Source organism: Cavia porcellus, unplaced genomic scaffold (genome assembly GCF_034190915.1).
Source record: "Cavia porcellus strain 051 isolate PalLab524CR breed Dunkin Hartley unplaced genomic scaffold, mCavPor4.1 scaffold_24, whole genome shotgun sequence".
In the NCBI taxonomy this organism is placed as follows: Eukaryota; Metazoa; Chordata; class Mammalia; order Rodentia; family Caviidae; genus Cavia; species Cavia porcellus.
The window spans coordinates 56963296-56970231 of record NW_026947507.1 but is presented as its reverse complement, the minus strand read 5'-3'; the positions used below and the strand labels follow the sequence as shown (position 1 = coordinate 56970231).

The 6936-nt window shown below is 48.8% G+C and overlaps 1 long non-coding RNA gene across 1 annotated transcript; it reads right to left on the bottom strand.

The window, feature by feature from the left end:
• Positions 1 to 2794: 2794 nt before the first annotated feature.
• On the bottom strand, positions 2795 to 3695 carry LOC134472632 (uncharacterized). Its single transcript, XR_010042517.1, has 2 exons — positions 3584 to 3695; positions 2795 to 3242 (listed from the first exon to the last, which is right to left on the bottom strand). It is a non-coding gene; the product is annotated as an uncharacterized LOC134472632 (long non-coding RNA).
• Positions 3696 to 6936: the final 3241 nt, after the last annotated feature.

Here is a 6936-nt window from a genome sequence, read left to right as displayed (position 1 = left end):
TGGATGTTCTGCAGATGGAGAAGGGAAACCAGAGAAGGGAGAAGGGCAGGCGGGGGATGGGACCAAAACGGATCAAGTTGCAATGTGTATCCTTAGTAATTTGTCCAAACAATGTGATTACAGTATTATGTATTACAAACAAACTAGTAAACATATTTTGAAAAAAATATACCTAATGCATTCTGATTTGCATGGGACTAAGAATTCGGGGCAAAAATCCAAAATAAAACAAAATAGCTGGGTATGGTGGTGCACGCCTGTAATCCCAGCACTTGGGAGGCTGAAGCAGGAGGATCACTGCCAGTTTGAGGCCAGTCTGGGCTATGTAGTGAGTTTAAGGACAGCCTGCACTACATAGTGAGACTTTGTCTTAAAAAACCAAAAAATAAGATTAAAAAGTAAAATAAAATAAAACCAGTTGTTTCGAACCGATTCTCCAACTACCCGTAGAAACTGGCAGCGCCTGGCTGGAGGGTCCACTTTACAGGGAGGGCGCAGGAGGCCAGGAAAGTGGGCTTTGTGAGGAGCTTAGAGTTAGTGCTGACGTCTGCGTAGGCCCTGTCCCACCTCAGGGAAGACTGTGTCCCCCAAGACTTGTACGCAGACCCTCAGCGTGACTCAGGAGTGAGGGGACCCAGCGTGCGACCAGGGAGGTCAGGGAGATTCCGGCGCGCGTGGCAAGGGCTAAGCCTGGTGTTCGGTGGTCAGGTTCGGGGTCTTGCTGGCCACTTGTGCAGCGCTGCTCGCGCTCTGCACACTCTGTTTCTGCCACGGGACGTCCGTTTGCTCAGATACTCGTCGATCCTCAGCTCGGCTGAACATGGTCAAGGCGTGTATGATGTTTGCTCCGGTAGTCAGTGCGCTCGGCTGGGCGCTGGCCTTGGGGAGGAGAGCAGGGCCTGACCGTCATGAGGCGCTGCTGCCTGACCTGAGCAGTCCTGCGCACAGGGCCGAGCACTGCTCTGGAGCGGGGACGCCGGCAGTGCTGGGCCAGGAGGACTCTGGTGAGCGGCTGCATCCCGCCCCGACCTTCCTACCCAGTACTTCAGGGTTTTCTCTTACTTAGATCAACTGGCTAAGGGACTTTTGTCACCGCTAGCCAGGCCCCTGAGCCGACCTGCCAGCAGGGGCAGCGCAGGGCATTCATCTGGCACACTTCACCCTTCCCAGAGTTAAAGACCAGGACAGCACCGCAGGCGGCGCACCGCAGGCCACGCGCATCTGGCTGGTTTGTTAGAAAATATGCCTGGAAATTCCAACTCCAGGGAACCATATTCATGTTCCTGAAGCAGGAAGAAGCATATTTTTTAAAGACAGAAGCATTTCTTCTTTCCCCCACTAACAATGCATTGTCTCGTACATTTGAAAGTGAGGACATTTTACAAGATGTTTGAATTTGTACAAATTCCAAATGCAACAGCAAGAAAAATGAGGAAAACGTTTCTGTAGGATGTGAAATCTTCAAGATGGAAACAGACTTCTGAGGACAGGGATGGTGTCTTCTGTTTGTAATCCTAGGATCCAATAGCAAACTGAATAAGTGAGTCCTGTCAAACAATAACAATAAATATAAAGAATTGGGAAGGTGTATACCAAACGGTACCACACAGAGGATGCTGCTACAAAAATGTCAAGCCTAGGGGCTGGGGATTTAGCTCAGCGGCATAAGCGCCTGCCTTGCAAGCAGGCAGTCGTGAGTTCGATCCCCGGTACCGATAAAAAGGAAAAAGACCAAAAAAAAAAAAAAAAAAAAAAAAAAAATGTCAAGCCTAGGATCCCAGCTGTGTGAAGCTTCACAATGCCAAACCTCACCAAGACTTTTATTTCATTTGTAAGTGATACAAACCCAAACCACAACTACCATTTACCCATAAATAAAAGGTTTTCTCTTCCCTAACTGTAGAATACAAATGGTGACTTTTTCCCCAAGAGCACTGTGGAAAGGAGGAAAAGGGTAATCAGAGAGCAGAAACCAGAAAACTTACCTCAGCTAAGATAGCGTCAACATCAAGAGTAAGAAGACATTTGGACATGTATGACACTTGTAGAAAATGTCACTTAGGCTCCTGTTATGATTGATACACTGTGTCAACTTGAGCAGTTGAAAAGTGTATCTAGGAGACTCAGCAGGGAGCCAGGGTTCTCCTCTGTAAATATCCTCAGCCTGTGCAAGAGGAGGGCAAGGAGATTTTGTGAGTGCTACACCTGCCCTGGAGAGGGTAGGGGTGCCCTGAGTACAGTATATGGGAGGGAAAGAGGCTTGCTCTTGCCCCCTTTATGCTCCTGCTGCTTTTGCTGGCTGCTTCCTTGAAGGGTTGCCCAGTGCCATGTGCCACCTTGCCATACTCAGAGCCAGCTGAGTATGGACTGAAACCTCCACAAACAGTGAGATAAATAAACCTTTTCTTTCACTTTGGGTGTGGATATTTTGTTTCAGCAATGAGAGAAAGTCTCCCAAGTCCATAAGCCCTAACTATGAGAAAAGAAAAGTGGTTTTGGTGGAGAGATCCTGCAAAATTCCAACCAGCAGTCCTCCAGCTGCCATGTCACCAAAACCAAAGGCTGTCTGAGGAACTGTTGCTCCTGAGGAAATCCTGGAGAGGTGGAAATGTAACGTGTGCCCTGGAACAGAAGAGTAACAGGATAAAAACTAAGGAAAACAAAACTGCATAGGGTTCATACTTTTGGTTCATAATGAAATGCCACCTCAATATAAAATGTTAACGTGAAAAGTGGGAGTGGGCTATATGAACACTCTGTACTATGCTCACAATTTTTTCTATAAATCTATACATTTGTAAATCTAAAATTATTCCAGTTTATTATTAAATACTTGGACTGAAGACAAGTATGTTCATTTCTTATCTGTTTCCCATTTTTCCAATAATACAAAGTTGTTTGCCCTTTCAATGAGAGATACATTACAGAAATTAATTATGATTATTACACTCTTTACAAATGAATTGAACTGGGGTAAAAGGTCCATCCGGCATTGCTGTGTGTCTGACCAGGATTCTCTGGAGAGCAGAACCGGGATTTCCGGAGCGAGGCCCACAACTCTGCGGGAACCGTGCACAGCGCCTAGAGGTCGGTTGGCTTCTGGCGCTATAGAGCCGGTGCGCGGTGCCGCCACGTGGCGCGCCTCCTCCTGCGGGGTTTAATTCGCGTCGCTCCTCTGGACCTGGATGCTTTTACGAGGAACACAGATCTTCCTGGAGTTCTTGACCAGCGTTGCTTCTGCACTGGAGGTGGCCGCGGAAAGGTGGATCCTGAGAGCGCGCCGGCGAGGCCCCCGCCCATGGTCTCCGGCGCTCCGGTCACTGGGTCCCCCACTATGTCACCCCACCGCCACCCCACCTCAGTCTCCGAAGGAGATGACAGACTGGACGGACAGCAGGGGCGGAGAGCAGGGAGCGCGGGCCCGCCCCAGCCAGCGCGCTCCCGGAGGCGCAGGACCCACCCGCCACCCACGTGTGAGCCCCGCGTGGCTGGGCGCAGGGCTCCTGCCAGTCGGCTCTGCAGCCACCGCGGCGCGGGCTGCCGGCCTGGAAACCTTTTCTCGATTTCTTAAAACTCTGCCTACCTTTCTAAAGGGTACGTTTTCCCTTTAAATTGGAGAGACCACGGGCTTCACGATTCCTCCGTGGACCGGAAAGGACAGCACTCTGGAGCCTGGGCTCCATCTTCCCCAGACGCTGCCCGGGTGCCCCGCGTGACAGCGCAGGGTGCGGAGCTGCGGGCAGCGGGGCTCTCCGCCCTCCAGGAGCAGGACTGGCTTCTAGGCACCCTGACAAGCCTGTCTTTTAGACTTCGAAGGGCATCCACAGGTTGACCCAGTACTACAAAGCTAAATCGATTCCCCATGATTTTTAACAAACGCACAAATTGTCTTCCTAGCTCCTGTCACCTCCTTTCTACTTAGAAAATGCATATTTCAACTTTGTCTCTTTGTAAATTTATCCTATTCCTGTCTCCTTTATGAAACCATTCCCAACTATTCTTGGTCTTACAGCTCTCCGGATTGTCTCTATTTTGGTAGTGCTTGTCCTCCAAACCACATAATTGAGCATTAATTGCACAGTGTGTCACACTCTGCTTTTGTGTTTATGTCTTAGTTTTCTATTTTGTAACTAAATTACGAGCATCGTAAGTCATTTCACATTTCTCACTTTACAGATCCAAAAACCTGCTCCAGTGTCGAGACCGCGCCAGGGCCTCCAGATTAGGCCTGGCTTAGCCCTTTCTCCCCCTCCCTGCCCCCCTCTTTCATTTCCTTCCACTGGTGCTCTGATTCTGGAATATTTTCTAGGAGTCCCTCATTTAATTTTTCTGGGAATCCTGTTTCCCTGTTTAGGATATTAATAAATGTTCATTTTGCTGGATGAATATGTTAGTTATGCGCACAGACCTCCAGGTGTTCTTAAAATATATAATGGGGCATGGATTGTTTTGACTCGGTGGTATTTTATGAATGAGTTATTATAATACTGTGGTAAACTCTGATAGATAGAAACTGTTAATAGAGACTTTTTCCCGTGAATATTCTATGAAAATTCTTGAGGAACTCAGCTCTGATTTTATTATTTAAAAAGTCACTATCCTGTTAGCTCCACTCCTAGATGTCATTATTTCATTCATCTAAAGGGCCCTAGCTCATTAAGCACTATGCAATAGCTGCCTTAGTATTTATAGACTGCCACCTGGTAAAAATATAGTGCTGGGTTATGTTTCAAGCACCACTTATCAAATAAAAAAAATTAGTATATGTCTGTGGTTGCTATCTCTAAACACACCTGAGGGTCATCAACCCCCCTCAGAGTCCAGCCATCTGCTTAGAACTAGGGCTCTGTCTCCCCCAAGTAGTAATATAATCTGGTGTGGGAACACAGTCCTCCGAAAGTAGTGCGTCCTGCTTGAAAAGAAGGGTTCCCCTGATGCTTCCACTCTTTCAATGCAGTGGCCTTACTTCCTGTTTCCTGCCCAAGTTCTAGGTCAAAAGAGAACAGAATAGCGCGTGCTGGGAGGGGCTGGGAGGCCTCTCAGGAGAGCAGACTTCAGGTCTGCAGCTGACCCAGGTCTAGCCAGCCCAAGGACTGCTGGCTGGAAGGAGGTGAAGACAGGTGGACATTTTTTAGGTGGGGTACCAAGGCCCCAACCAAATCGGGGCTTTCCGTTACTAGGGAAGAAGGGCAGAGAGGATGTGGGTCAGACACTCACTCCAGCCTGTCTGCACAGAGGAGGGCCAGCTGATTTCTCATAAACCCGGAGCACCTCTGCTCAGGGCTGCAGCACTATCAGGATAAGACTGTGTGGCTGGGCTGGACAGGTCTGGGCCGCGCTGTAAGCAGGCTGATGCTGGTCATGGCTCTGGAGACCCAAGGCTGGAGGGGCGCCTCTGGGGATGATCTCAGTGGCAGAGTCCGGATGGCCAGGTCACCGCATGGCTAGAAACCCTGTGTGTGTGTGTGTGTGTGTGTGTGTGTGTCCCCTTCTCTTTCTCTCTGTCTCCCTCTTCTCTTTCTGCTCCTTCCTCTCTCTGTCTGTGTCTCTGTTTTTCTGTCTCTGTCTCTTCCCCCCCCCCCCCCCGCCCCTTATAAAGCCACCAGAGTCCAGGCATTGGGGCTCCACCCAACCTTATTTTACTCCACTTATCTCTCTCGATGCCCCCATTGTTGGATTAAGTCTCTGCCTTTATAGTACCTCACCCTGGGCATTAAACTCCATCACAGATCTTTGGGGACACACTTGAGCCATAGCTAGACCAGAGCAGACACCTGGAGAAAATCATTGATTCTACTTCAAAAGGACAAAATTCAAGTTTTTTTAAAAAATGTGGTTTTTGTCAAGCATTACATTTAGTTTATGGGTGTCTCCTGCCACCTGTCGTTTGAACTTGGTATTTGCCCTGGTCATCATAAATGGATACCTAAGTGTGGTACACACACACAGTGGGAGTCATTCGGCCTTAAAACAGAGGGAAGTTTAAGTATGCTGTGATTGGAGGAACCTTGAAGTCATTATGCCAAGTGAAGCAAGCCTGGTACACAAGTGGAAATGCTGCATGATTCCACGCACACAAGGCCCCTAGAATGCTCGGGTTGTGGAGCCAGGAAGTGGAACAGGTTGTGGAACAGAGGTGGGGGCTAGTGTCCCCTGGGTGCAGGTTTCAGTGGGGGAGATGAGAAGCTCTGAGGTGGCAGAGACAGCTGTGCAACAGTGTGGCACACTCAAAGCGGTGCATTCAAATGGTCAAAGCAGTAAAATGTGTGTCGTGTGCATGTTGCCACAATGGAAAGCATTTGGTACTGGTTTCTGGGGATGTGAGCAAGTTTAGCTCACAACCTGGGTGGCCCCACGTGCGATGCCAAGGGCGGCAAGCCACTCCCAGGGCAGCGGGCAGTGTGTGTGCTTATCCTTGGGATGAAGTTTGGGGACAGCGCCTGGGAAGCAGCAACTCAATGTGGCCGCAGGGAAGGGGCAAATTAGGGCAATTTGTCTGGTTCCTACTTCTGCATAGCAGCTTTTTCTTGGTGCACGGAGTTGAATATTTTCACGACAAGTAGTTTCTGGCCAGGTGTGGTGGCTTACTTGGGAGGCTGAGGCAGGAGGATCACCATGAGTTTGAGGCCAGCCTGGGCTGCATAGTGAGGTCAAGGCGAGCCCTGACTACATAGTGAGACCCTGTCTCCAAAAAAAAGGGATGACTGTTTAACATCCCTCAGAAACAGAAACAATCTTTTCCATCATTTATTTTTTAGCAGTTTTAGAACATAGTAAAGTGACAAGGCCATTTACATAGGTCTACCATTAAAGATCATATAATCACCTGGCAGTTGCTAAAAGAAAAGATGTAGGCAAGTGCCCCTTCTGCACCGTCAGAATTTTATATATTCTGGAAAGAAAACTGTTGAGGATCTCCTGTGTCCACAGGCTCAG